The sequence below is a fragment of the Bombus affinis genome, chromosome 1, assembly GCF_024516045.1.
Source record: "Bombus affinis isolate iyBomAffi1 chromosome 1, iyBomAffi1.2, whole genome shotgun sequence".
NCBI lineage: Eukaryota > Metazoa > Arthropoda > Insecta > Hymenoptera > Apidae > Bombus > Bombus affinis.
The window spans coordinates 18,842,482-18,857,447 of record NC_066344.1 but is presented as its reverse complement, the minus strand read 5'-3'; the positions used below and the strand labels follow the sequence as shown (position 1 = coordinate 18,857,447).

The 14,966-nt window shown below is 33.3% G+C and overlaps 1 protein-coding gene and 2 long non-coding RNA genes across 10 annotated transcripts in view; 2 read left to right on the top strand and 1 right to left on the bottom strand.

Moving 5' to 3' along the window:
- Positions 1–14,966, top strand: part of LOC126918090 (uncharacterized) — a 702,612-nt gene that overhangs the window by 274,173 nt on the left and 413,473 nt on the right. The gene's annotated exons all lie outside the window — the stretch shown is intronic.
- LOC126918032 (uncharacterized) overlaps positions 1–14,966 on the bottom strand; it is a 319,978-nt gene that overhangs the window by 279,086 nt on the left and 25,926 nt on the right. The window lies entirely within an intron of this gene.
- The window catches only part of LOC126918199 (uncharacterized), a 66,353-nt gene continuing 58,101 nt past the window's right edge, over positions 6,715–14,966 (top strand). The window contains exon 1 of the long non-coding RNA XR_007711262.1: positions 6,715–7,046. This is a non-coding gene — a long non-coding RNA (uncharacterized LOC126918199). The remainder of the gene's footprint in view (positions 7,047–14,966) is intronic.

Genomic DNA, 14,966 nt, shown 5'->3' with positions numbered 1-14,966 from the left:
AATACGGATGTCGTTGCAGTCAACGTGTTAATTTTGTCTAATAAAATCTTTTTATCTTTCATCGTTTCGAAGCTGTAGCTTGTCCTAGTTACGTGGGACATTCTGTATAAACTCTGTATACTCTAGATCTAGATAAACGATATATTCCTTATAGTCTGAGCAAATGTAACGCATTCAAACCAACATTTCATATATTACAACATAACGTTACAGAAAACTTCTGGCAATCTTGGAATTTGGAACACATATTTTTGAATTCAGAGGAAACATTATAGTTCTAAAACGGATATAACGAAATTATTCCGCAAATCGACAAAGCGAACTATCCACCGTAAATCGAGGTTAAAGCCTTTATGTCCGATCGAAGAGACACAGAAACCACAATAAATCTACGTGTCCCTACGCTCGTTCCTGTATATCGAGCTACAATTCCAAAGTAAAATTCGTAGCGATATTACAAATTCAGTGATAGTACCGCAAAGTGTTACTGTTTCCATGTCAAGTGCACAATCGAGGGTTTCAAACTATCACTTTATACTGTACGACGTTAGATAAACGAAACTTCATACTCCAAACAGTCTTTGCGAGAAGCTTGTCGCACGATAGGACACCATGATCCTGTTGTCGCGGGCACATCAAAAACCGTACTCTAATCTTTTGGTCTAGTTGTTGTTCCCTAGCATAGCCGAGAATTCGAGGAGTTACCGAAACTGATTGATATTCAACGATATCTGTGAAATATACCACGAGAAAGAATGCAATCTTTATGTTTAATTAGCATTATAATATTATATATTTAATTTATTAAATATTATATTATACATACAATATAAAAAATACGAAACATGTTCAACAGAAAAGTGTAGCAAACTGTGTAAAAAATAACAATCGAAAGAAACAGATTTCAAATGTTTTATTCTAATATAACCCAATATTCGAGAAGTTATCCGAATTAATTAACTATTATTTATACAAATTTATTTAATGATATTAATATATCAACGAGGTGATATTTATACTTGTAATTATAATTTATTCGCGCTTGAAAATATGGAAAGCACAAAAGAAAGATGATAAATAATATAAAATGCTGTTAGAACGTAAAAATATGTAAATATATAGGAATATAAATTACTAATAAATAGAAATACAAGATTATAAAATACTGAAAGACAAACGTTTTTAACTGTTGTATCTTGCTATAACTAATATGTCAAAAGGATTAATCTTATATTTAATTATATTCAATCAGAATTAATAATATAAGAAATATAAAACAAATTTAATAGAAATGTGTCAGATAGAATCAAATTATATCTTATAAATTTGTACTCGAGATAGTGTAACGTAAAATAAACGATCGTTATTGCAGAGCTATATTATTTATATTTAAAAGACATGTAAAATTTTGAACGTTTAAATAATTCATACTCCAATGTATGAAATGCAATCTTTATTATTTTGTATAAATTGTTTCATATTTCATCCATTATATTACGCTTCATGAATTATTTAATGTCTATAAATAATCCATATGATTTCCGTAGTAATCAAAAGAATTAATTTTTAATAGATTGCACAACATACTTTTTATCAAATTCAAATATTCTTCAATAAAGTATAATTTATACAAATGTTCTCTTCATCAATACATCGATTACAAATTTTAATAAGAGAAACAGAAAGGAGACACAGAGAAAAAGTGAGTCTATTAAAATTTTAAACGTCAGCTTCCTTTCCTTTTTTCAAAACTTTTAAATAAATACACACATGTCGTCCTTTTCCATCTTATAATCAATACAAGCAAGAAGAATAACTAAAAACTTGACTGTTACAAAACTGTTAAAACATTTTCCTACATAAATAAAAATTAGTTACGAGTAGCTGCAACTATAAGCGTTAATTCAAATCCATTTCGTTTCATTAAAACTCTCATTTATTTTAATTTTCACGTTAAACATGACTAAAATGTGTAAGAATTTCAAAACCGGAGGAGGGGAAAATTGTATAAAACCGAAAAAGTCCTCGTCTATTAATAACAACTAATAACAAGTCTTCTTGCTTTACAGCTTTACATCAAGGTGGACTAATTATCTATCCTCTTCCTCCTGCTTTAATATTAACTGCATCAAAAGAAAACTTACATTCTTTCAATCACTTTACTTGGAAAAATACCTTTTCAAAAGCAGCGTCCAGCTTCGATTAATGCAACGTACGAAAATCTTCTTATTTTTCACGAAGTGGTCTGTTAAATTAAACAAAGGGAATTTCTCTTGCATAAACATGTTTACATCATTTTGTCATGATTTCGTGACTAACTAACAAAAAGGAGAAAAAAGAGGAGAAAATGTTGGAAGTAACCCTGAACATTTATATATCCGTCGCAGTTAAACCGGTGGATGAAAGCGTCGTCTCTGCTCTACATTGTTATCGTGTACGGAAACAAACTGCTTTCTCTTATCGATGCATTATCAATTGTCAAACACATTGAACAGTCGTGTTACGTCCTAGAGCACAGTTGCAAGATATAATTTGTATCAGCCTCTGATTCCCGGTAACGTAATCACATTGAACGTACCCAAATTAGCCGCGGTTTACGCTTTGATACGAATACCAAATGCGGTCTGGTACAGCCGATAAATTATCGTAGTCCGTGTAATTACTATCTCATTTCGTCCTCGTGTAATTTCTACGAGCTACTTAAAACCGTGACACATCCAAACGTGAATAAGCTATGCTATCTATGGTGCACTGTAACGGGCATCGCTATGGTGTCCTCACTGACCGAATACATTTTTAAGGATATTTTATTAGTGGAAAAAGACAAGGAAATTGGTTATCGATGTAGTGATGCTAGTTTCTTGTTTTCGATCGTACGTGTTGCTTTAATTATTTCAATCGTTGATTTATTATCGGGTTATTTGCATCATAAATAGTATAGCCGATTTGTAACACAACGAATTTTGTTTATAGTAAATAAGAAAGTCTATGGATTTATTCACATAACGATCGAAAGAAAAACAATATGTGTGTTTATTTTCTTTTTTTCAAGAGGTGCAATTTTAAAATTCGATACATTACCAATTAATCCTGTACTATCAGAATTATTCTTTCATTTGATTTTATAATGAAATAGACTTTCACCAAATATCTTTCGTACATTTTAAAAATATTTATCACATCATTAGTTACACCTTTGATTTTTTCTAAAACTGCATAAAATGTATCGCGTATTTTATATATATATGTGTATTTTTTTATATACATATTTTTATTAAACTTCCCTTTATTCATCAAATATAGTAAATTTACCATGTCTTTTTTTAATGATTATAATCTTTTAGTGATATTTAAAGATATGTCTTTATTTAGATATTTTCAAAAACCACTCATTATGACATAGAGGATATTGGATATTTATTAAATAATTTTCATGCGATTTATTATGTTTTTAGCGTAGTTACCCTTTCCACAACACAGTTAATTCATTCCGCTTTGCATGGAAACTGTGTTTTCAGAGGACCACGTTATAAAAAAGTTCATGTTATATTTCACGTACAGTTACGACTACATTATAAATATTTCACAATTTTTATATTATAATTACATAGCGTATACAATAAACAAATTTTGGTTCAAAAATTCAAATAAAATGACACTTTTTAGGGCTTTTTGAAGCCCCCAGAGCCAAAGATGAGGATCGTTTTTTACGAAAATGTGGTGTAAAAATTTTTGGTCGATCTGCTGATGTGTGACATTCTCATGGATTTTGATGATGTTTTTTAAAATCTGGTACTTTTGAAACCTGCTGTATGGTTTATTCTGTATGCATTGGATTCAGTTAGAGTTATTTTTTATTTTCCGACCGCCGCGCCGTGAGGTAAGCAGTATGTGATAAAACTGGCATTTGGAACATTGGTAGTGACTGTGCCATTACTTGTTTTGCCGGTTACTGCTTATCACTCTGTATGATCACGGTTTTATGCGGATTTCTACAGTTGAGACTTTTGTCGGCCAAATGCTCATAAGACCGAATTATTTTTAAAACCGTTCATTTCCATGAAAAATAACACGCATTTTCGGCTTCAGCGATTTACAATACTCCGGAAAGACACATTCAGATTAAAAATTTTGCAGTCCGGACACTATAGTTTATCTAAAATTTTTAATCCATCGTTTATCAATAACAATTATTCTAATCATATTGTGAAGGAATTAACTTCATCGAATACTATTATTCGATGCTTTAATACAAAAAGTGGGCATGAAGATTAAAATTACTTGCACATAAATCGAGGATTAAAGAAAAATGAATAAAAAATAAACGATGTCAAAAGCGACAAGAAAAAGAAACTTCGATATCGTTGTCGTTATATCATTTTCCGGAACATTTTCCAATAAGTGTATTTCCTCAAGAAAGTCAATTTAGAAAGATATATGTATTGGAAAAAGAGTGAATAGATTGTAATGTATCGATTTTTGAAATATTAAGCCGGAGCCACGACAGTGAAAGTAAATTTCAGAATATAATCTACTTCTCGTAAAATACATATTAAAATGTGGGATACTTAGTATATACTAAATAACATTGAAAAGATCGTGAAAGTTTATACAAACATTTGAATGTAGATCTATTCTTTCATTTGTAATTGTGCATTTGGATGTTTAATTCAATTCAATAGATAAACAAATGAATATATACAAACATACAGGGTGGTTGGTAGCTGGTGGTACAAGCAGAAAGGGGGTGATTCTAGGCGAAAAAAGAAGTCGAAAATATAGAATAAAAATTTTTCGTTTGAGGCTTTGTTTTCGAGAAAATCAACTTTGAATTTTCGCTCGGTACGCGTGCACTTTATCTCGTCTCGTTATAACGGATCTCACTGTAGATCGTTTGTACTACCAGTTACCGACCACTCCGTATATATATATATATATGTCGGATTAAAGTCGCACACCATGCAAGGTTGAGCAGTTAGGCGCGATGTGCCCCTCCTCGTTACACCTGTAGCAGGACACCTTCGAGGATGTGACAGCCCGGTTTTCCCCTGGTTTTCACTTGCGCTTCTCCGCCTCCAGTCTTGTCCTCTCGCGGTACTCAGATGCTCTATGTGGGTTCCTACCACAGTGGTAGCACTTGTGTCGGGAGTCGAGAGGCTTATGTCGTTTAGCTTCAGGACCCGCGGAGGAGTTGCTTAACGAAGACGCCGGCCTCTTCACCGGGTAGGAGAGCACTGCCATTTCACTTGCGAACTGGTCCTCGGTCTTGATATCGCTTGTAAGTGCCATCCGTTGGATGCGCTGGTCCAGTGAACCTATATGAAGGAGCACGGTAGCGTTGACTATCTCGTCCTTGGTACACCTTTCCCACCTCGCCATCAGGAAGGAACGTAAGCGGCTAGCGTAATCTCCCAGGGTTTCACCCTTCAGTCGTGCTCCATTTTTCATCTTCCATAGCGCCATGGCAGCTGTTTCTTTCCCACCAAAGCGTGTAAGAAAACTGTCTTTAAACTTTGGCCAGGAGAAAACTTGGGTAGTAGGTACTTGCGTAAGCCACTGCGCTGCCGAACTTTCTAGAGCACCACTCAAGGCAGAAAGTAGTGCACTGCCTTGTAAAGGACTTTCTTCCATGATAAAGTCAACAGTCGCACACCATGCGGCTGGGTCGGAACCCGCGATTTCGGGGTTAAAACGCGGAAGCCATACGTTCCTAGATGTTTCACTCGGTCTTTGCTCTCGCGACTGAATTATCTGGCGCACGATGGGCATGAGTTGTTCCATCGTTACGTATGGCCCTGATCCCACTTCTGATGTTGGATTGAAGTCAGGATTATGGAGAGGGGCGTTTAATGAATTTTCACTGGAATTAGCCATTGTCGTGGTACAATGAGGAGTTTATTAACACAAGCTTATTAACAAGATTAGGCACTCGTAGCACTAGTGATAATGACCTTAGGTTCGAAACGAATCAGCGGTCACGGGATGATAGAAGTATGTTCTCGCACAGTTCAAGTCTAACCCTTTGTTAACAAGACGTGAGATATTCACTGGTTGTAAGATAATACTGTCACTCGTCAATGAGATCGCACGAAAGAATGACTCTCCGTCTCGATGACGCCGTCGAGGAAAACTATGATGGGTGTGTCTAAGGGCACGAGGTCATCGGATTCGTTGAGAAAAGTCTTCGTTCGGAAAGTGAGGGAGATTGACGTTACTGTTAATTGGTCAATTTCCATGTTGGTGGTTAGGGAAGGGTGCTAGCCGCCCTTAAGAGAAAGTTCGAGAAGAGGAGGCGTCGTTCGTGAGAAAAATAGATTTCTCATATTTTCCCGTAGTTGGAACAGACTGTTTGTCGGTTTGAAGGACTTTAGTTAAACAAATCTTAAGATTTATAGCGGGTCCTCGGGCTACCTGAACATGTACTGTGGAGACGCGTCGACATCTGGTAATCATCTTACTCGAAGAATAGAGTCTGCGTGTGGCGAGCCACGGGACAGAAATCGTTGAAGTGCTTACCGACGTGCCCCGTCCCAAGTATTTCTTTTAAGGAGAGCTATAGAGTTACTTCATGTCTTTGTTAGAGAAAACGTTCATCCCTTGACGGCGGCTACGTTCGGCGACTGGTTGTCGCCTCGAGCCCAAGCTCACTATCATAAATCTCGAACAATCGGAGTGACATTTGTTTAATGTAAATTACGACATTACGGTATTTCCGACATATATATTGCTATTTGTTCTTTTTCAATATGCTATAAATGTAGCTATTTGCACTATTTGTGCTATTGTTTTATTAATTTTTATTCCAACTTTACAAAGGCAATAATTAAGGTTATAAAAGTCTCTTTACAGCTATAAAAATTATTCAATTTCTATAAATATTTGTCGGAGATGGAGAGACACCGGAGCCTTCCGTCGAAACCGGGGAAAAACCCCTAATATTGTAGTTTGGATTCCACCATAGCCGTAGTTAAATAATCACCGTCCTTCAGCCCGATTGTAATTGCCTGCAATCTATGAGAATGAGTTTGGGTTCGAGGTGACAACCAGTCACCGAACGTAGCCGCGGTCAAAGGACGAACATTTTTCTAACAAAGTCATGAAAAAGTTTATAGCCCTCCATAAAAAGAAATAGTTGTAACGGCACTCGACAGTAAGCATACTAACGGTTTCTGTCTCATGGCTCGTCATAAGCAGACCCTATTCTATTGGTAGGTCGATTGCCGGTTGTCGAGACATATTCGCAAAACATCGGCAGCCAGCCTAATGACCCGTCATAAACCTTAAACCTTAATTAACGAAAATAGGCAAACAGTCTTTTCCGTGAAGGACACTTCCAAAGACTGACCAATTAACAACAACGGCAATTTCCCTCACTCTCCGAACGAAGACTTGTCTCCACGAATATAAAAGACCTGGTGCCGCTAGAGAGTGGGGCAGTTTTACCTAGACAGCGTCACCGTGAGAGCTTCGAGTACGATTTCATCGACTAAGGTATCATTTCGATAGAGTGCTTACTTCGCGTGCTAACTGAGAGTACCACCTAGGCGTTGCCGACGAGTAAAGAATAAAAGAGTCCCGTTGACCGCGGATTCGTTATTGAGCCTAGGATCATTGTCATTAGCTTCTCGAGTATCAAATTATCGCGATTACTTGTCCAATTCCATCATGGTCATGTTTGCACTGGTAAATAACTCCTCTATTGCATAATGATCACGTCTAGTGTCAATAGGGATTCGTTTCACGCCCTTAACCCTAACTCTAATCGTAACGCCAACCCGACATATTCATAGCCGGAAATATAAATCTTTGTCCACATGTACGTACATACGCTTTTTATTGTTGAATAAATATTTTACATTTAATTGTCATAATTATAATTAATGTGTATCAAATAATTTGTCCACGAAACGTTTGTAATAATGATGACACAAATATCATCATAACAATATCTATGCAAATGAAGATACGTTTATAATGTTAAAATACTACATATTTTTTCGAGGAGAATTATACAGGCAAATTTTTTCTTTGTGATAAAACTGTGGCTCAGTAAACATAAATCCTGCAAACCAAAGCCACTAAAAATTTTAATCCTTCTGCATGCTACCACATTACACATACTAATGACACAAATTAAGAATAAAAAGCAACAGAATAATGTCGAGAAACTACGTGTATAAATGTAAGCAAAGTTAAAAAAATAATTAGATTGTTACAATGTACAATATCCATACACAGAAATTTTACAATGATACAAACCTATAATGAAATGAAAAAAAATTATCTTATATATAATTACAAAAATATATTAATTATTAAATATATAAATATATTATCTTAAATGTTAAATATATAATTATTATTGCACAATTATATTTTGATAAAAATGGAGAATTTTAAAAAAGAAGTATCTTAAATCCAATAAGATCCCAAATCTATTAAGAAAAATTATTACATCCTTTTCTTCATTAATTTCTGATATTTTATCAAGTAATGCAATACATTAAATTTTCTTCCAATACGGAAATAACATTTTCAAAACTTTAATAACTATTCGAACTGCTTTACAATAAGCTTCACATGGCTTTTCTCACGATGATTTCGAAAAGATTAACTTTAACGGGAAATTACCCTTTTTCCCCTACTTACACAAAGCTTCGGTAACCCATCTCTGTATATTGATTTCTCCAATCGATGCCCTTTGCTATCCATCTCGAATTAATTTAATCCACAATCCCATGCATTTTAACAATACCTTACATCAGCCCTAGATTTTCTATGAAATGCTATTGGAATACACAAAAATATCAATGTATTTTCATGAAAATATTGTTTCTATTTTTCAGGCTTGTAGGAATACACTTAGCTACACTTTTCGTTATATACATTATCGATATATTTACATATTAGGTTGTGTAATAAGTTTGTTTACCACTCATAGTCAGTATTATAATTTTAAGAATATATAAACAAACATACGGTGAAAAATGGATGAATATTGGATGAATAAATATTGTTTATAATTGCCTATATCATCTAATAACTTTTGTAAACGATTTGCTTCGTTACTTTACATTCTACTAAACTAACTTTAGTAACTTTTTTTTTCTAATAACAATATTCTAAAGCTTTTTTTACGTTCGTGACTATTGCACGGAATTTTCCTTAAGTGCCCATGAAACAATGCACGTTGCACGTTGATGCAAATTAGTCGTAAAGTATGCATTTAAAATTATTACAATTTCCATATTCGAGATTATTGGAAAATAGTTTGTTTATTGGGAATTATTGGAATACCTATCTGAGAAATTTTGTTCATAAGAGATCGTAATAGGTATAATTTAAAGAATATAAAAATACATATATGCACGTAATTATATTGGAATTTTTGCATAAAAGGATTACAATTTATTCATAATTATATATATATTCCGGATTAAATACATCTTATATTCAATTAACAATCTTTGATATTCTTTTGAAAAAATGCAAACAGTTACGTAAATTAATGGTATCTAGATATTCCCATAATCAATAAAACGATAAATTTATATTTATTCAAATTGATCCATTTTACAAGTCGTATCGTTGTTTTAAAAGCTATATAAATTTCGCATGATTTTAATATATTTAATACAATAGCGATTTAACAAGTTTCACATGCATTAAAGATATATTATTGCTCAATACATCACTTTGTTATTTAAAATGCTTTGATGAATATCGTTGCGATACCGTGTACAAACCCAACAAAATTAAACACAAGTCAGTAACGGGTCAGTAAATCGTTTAATCACGGAATACGAAAAAGCATATATCGAAAGGCAACAGATTTAGAACAAATCATTAAAACAAATCGTCAAGGAAAATATTACAATCTCCGTACGAAATTGGCCTAGCCATAATCCATTTAACGCGAACCATGTTGTACAACTAATTAAACCGCAACATAAAACGCGAGTTTACGAAACTTGTTTCATTCTGGCTCGAACAAGTTGGGAACAGGAAGCAACTGACTTTCTGTTTACACCGGACAAATTGTCGCTGGGTGTCTCACGGTCGAGTCCTCTTTATCTCATTGAACTACGGCTTAATTTTCCAAACAAAACACACAATGGAGACTATCGTCGTAATTTCTACAATATTCTACCTGAATTCTTGTTGTCTTTACAGAGAAAAGCAGTGAAAGACAACAATAAGTAAAATAGCGTATACATATATTTCTGTGAGAAGAATTTTAACCATTATAAAACTTAAACTGGTCGATTCCATTCTTTGACACTTTCTTAACACGTTAACTGCCACGCGTGTTTTCAAGGAAATCTCCGTCAGGCCACGCGTGCAGCAGTACCGAGCGTTCTCTGCTAGGTGCTCCCATCGATATTTTAGTAATGCAAGTCGCTCAAGCGGTGGTCTCAAGAATGATATCTCGTTTCGTTTGTTCGCAACATTAAAACCACTAGCTGTTGTTGAATATAATGAAGGAAAGTGTGATATAGATTATTCTGATCAAATGGTTTCTTATGCCACCACAATTAGAAAAGGAATCAAATGGTACAGAAACCTTGGCATTCGACTCCTTCTGGGAATTTCTGTTGTAAACGCTTTGACAGTTTACAAAATTGCAACAAGGAAGAATATAAATATTAGAATATTTAGACAGTTATTAATTGCAAAATTATTAGGGTTATCTGAAAATACAAAAAATCCTTGTCTTCGACGGAGTCGGCATAATATCGCCGTTCGGAAGAATGATTCCGGAAGAAGCATTAGACGCGCATGCGAACTATGTTATGCAAATAAAAGACGTCGAATGGACCGAACAAAGGTACAAAAGAATTTGAAGAATACAACAACTTATTGTCCAAATTGTCCCGACCAACCTCAGCTATGTATAGGATGTTTTAAAGTTTTACATTCTAAATAATTTTTTAATAAACCAGTTTCGTATTACTTTTATATCAATTCAACAGTTTTACTATTATGGAATATCTTTTCAAATACCTACGACGATCCTTCGCAAGTAGTAAAATAAGCGACATTCGAATATGGGTTACGTGGCCCGACCAGAAACGTTGCTGACACCCGAACACGGATGTCGTGGCAGTCAACGTGCTAATTATTTAGTAAACTAAGGATATTTAAGTGAATTTATATACCTATTTATAAATACGTCTAGAAAAATAGAACTTACATAGATATTTGTCTTAAATATTAATTTTACGGACATCACTTCTAAATTAGTCTAATTTCGATTACTGTACGAAAATTATTTGTGTAAATAATATTTCTTAATAAGATAAAAAGTGTTTCAAAGCCGAGAGTGAGAAACGTAGCAAAAGTGAGTGTTGTTATGTGTGCGCCTGACGACGATGACACTGCACTTTACTCGCTCGCTTGGATAACATCTTCACGCGCGCGCGCGCGCGCGAGAGAGAGAGAGAGAGAGAGAGAGAGAGAGAGAGAGAGAGAGAGAGAGAGACAACGACGCTAAGAGGTGACCTTCTCCGAACGATGGGAAAATTCTGCTGAGACAATGTTTATTACTCATTAATCCTCTCCGACTAATGAGAGAAAGTTTGTTGTCTCCAAATGTTGAGACAATACGAACTGATCGTTATGGTTGGTTAAGGTTAAACCATATTATACTCTCCAACTGCTGTGAGTTGATTGGAAATGAAATGCTGAACTGAGACTGACAGCTGATCGCTTCGACTACTTAAACGATATTGACTCCACAAGAGCTTGGACATGTTGACGACTGAAAGACTGACGGATGAGACTGTTCTTTCCGAAAACTGTTTGGTTTGTCAAGGTTTGAAATGCTCGCACAAGATTGATGATGATTGAAATTTAATTGTTAGCACAAGTCAATAAGGTTTCGTTTTTACTAAAACTGATATAAATTGTGCATGAAATTAATATTAACGATCACAAAACAGCTACTTTATCTAATCCACCTATCAAATCTTACAAATTTACTAAATCCTCGAATTTTGTTCTAATACTTCTATATAATTTAACATTAATTTTGATCGCAACACTTTTAAACCAATTAACATTATCGTATCGAGTGCCCATACAGAACAAGCATAGTTAATCTCACAATCATCCTTTTGAAATAGTATAACTTCTTTTTTCCAAGCTAAAAGCTTGGCGTTTATTTCCTGATTTTTCTCTGTGATGTAACCCCATCCCGTCTACTCGTTCTTTTCAACAAAAAAAGGTTGAGAAATTTTTAATAACTACAGATACGAAGCGCACTGCTTTCCAGAACGCAATATTGCACGCGCGCGGAAACACGATTTCTGCGAGAATGAAACTCTTCGGCAGTAGTAAAACCTATGATTTGGCCTCCTTTCAGTAATTACCATGCATATGGCTCAGACAAGTACGTCGGTTTATCCGCGTAGAAATGAAGACGCGAAGCGTTTTCCACTGAACCAAACATCACCGAATACATAAAAAATTTCATTACAACACATTCGAGCTTCTTTTATGTATGTGATTTGTTTCCGGATTATAAAGTTCAACAAATCTGTGATCTGACGAATAATACAATCTCTTATTCCGCATATTGTACCTTCATCTTTCTTTGTGCTTTGTTACATTTGTTTATAAATCTCTAATAATTCCATGTTTATATATAAATATAACGTAATGATATTAATTTAAAGGTTTCTATTGTTATATACACAGTATTTTATATATATTTACATATATCGTATCTAAATATTGACATAGTAGATAAAATAATAAATTTACATTTATCTAGATCGATAAATTTTATATATTATCTTGTTCTTTTTACAGATGTATAAATTTCATGTAATTTAATATTGGGCTTCTTATTAATTAAAAATGACACAAATTCCAAAAATGATGTACACTTCCGCTGAAAAATATTAGGACAGTTGTTATGCTTATTTTAACAAGGGGAAAAAATCGTTAAAAGATTTTAAGAAATACTATTTAATTTAATACGTCGTATTTATGATAAAGAGAACAAATAGTATAGGAAATGCTAATATATTAACAATTTTAATAAAACAATGCACATAATTTAAAATTAGTAATCCACATGAAATTTTGTCGGGAATAAAAGGCATCCTAATACTTTTGATTTTTAAGTATTTATAGAAAATCCAATATAAAAATAAAATAAATTTTAATGCATGTATAAAAAATAATATTTTTTTTTTACAGGATTTTGTACACGTATGTTATACTTTCAAATCCTTGTGGATATATACAGTAACATGTTTACAAGTAAGTACATAATCTTTATCATTAAACATAACTTTCCTTACAATGTTACCTACAGTAATTTCGTCCAAAACTTTCAATAAAAAAGATATTGCACGTACATATGGTCTCTTTCGTAAAAAAATATTATCTATGTAATCCTTCTGCTTTCTATTGTTATTTACTACATTTTAGAATTACAATATTATATTGTAAAGAATCGTTACATGCATGTGTTAAAAGGAAATATTCAAAGTTTTTCGTGTGATATTTTTTTCTTCTCAATACATATGATCGTGAAGCAATAATTGATCTCCAAAAAAAATTTAATATTAAAAATAACCAATATCATTTAAAAAATATATGTAAAACAAAACGTTATAGTTAATTTTTAAAAAATTTTAACAATAAAAAATTCACCGTTTTTGCGGTAAATCTTCTATTAATAGAATTCATAGCATTATTTTCCCGCAACTTGAACCAATAATTTTGTTCGTCAAAATATAAATTTTTCAACATGTTTCCCAAACATATGCAATTGACATAGTTTGTAATTATGAAATATTATGTTTCGCATTCGAATCTACTTGAAGAAAAGAGAATTTACCTCAAAGCAAATAGCGATTCAAAGGAAATTTATCGAGTTCGCTTTATTCTAGAAAATTTTGGAGAATATAATTGAAATCCGGTTCGCTTGATTAATGGGAACAATTTCGAAGCATAACAAAACCAAAGAAGTCACTTATGTCTGGAGAAATTACCATTAAATCGGGCGGAAGCGTAACGAGGCTCATACGGAACGATGGTTTTAAACTGAAAACGAGGAGGACAACCGGAGCGAAAGCAGAAATGAGAGAAAATGGATAGTGTCAGCGTCGACCAATCTACTTGCACCCGAGGGGATAAACTTTCAATTGCTGTAACTTGGTAACAAGGATAAATTGGATATTTTGTTACGGACTTGCAGTTTTGACGTCACGTTGCCCTGCATGGCGTTGTATCGCACCATGATATTCCATTCAACTGACCAGAAACTGAAATTTTTGTTTAATAGATGCCAGATGACGTGTAAGGTTCGCGCAAATGTCGTATCGATTTAGCAAAGTAAAGAGGATAACACGTTTTGAGCAACAGAATTTTCATATTAACGCACAAAATGAATTAACTAAACGTATGCATACTAAAATTTAACTTGGCGATAGTGTGGGGAATCATGATATTGTGCATCGATACTTTTAAAATTGAAGTTATGTATTTTGTATCATAAGATTTAGAAATTAATTCAGTGTCTATAAATTTACCATTTATTTATTGGTTTTGTTTTTGGACTAATTCCAGTTTATGCACATGATAGAAAATTGTTTTCCCTCATACAATTTCTTTCAATTTTTATATATCATTGCATTTTCGTCCAAAGCAGAACAAATCATTACATTGTTATTAATGTTTATCGCGATGTTATTTGTTTTGGCAATTTATACTATATTTAATGAATGTTAACATTGGTCCTTTAAAATCCCAAAATGGTTGGAAAGTGCTGAAATTTACAATGGATTATTTATAATTAATTCAATGTCAATATTAGTACATTTGAAAATGAAGAAAAACTTCTATCAAGCTATTTTCTGCACAGATGAATTCGATATTAGGTTGTTCTATAAGTGTCGAATTTTATTTTGCATTTACTTTTGATTTCTAAAATAAAATCAAATAAAACGTAC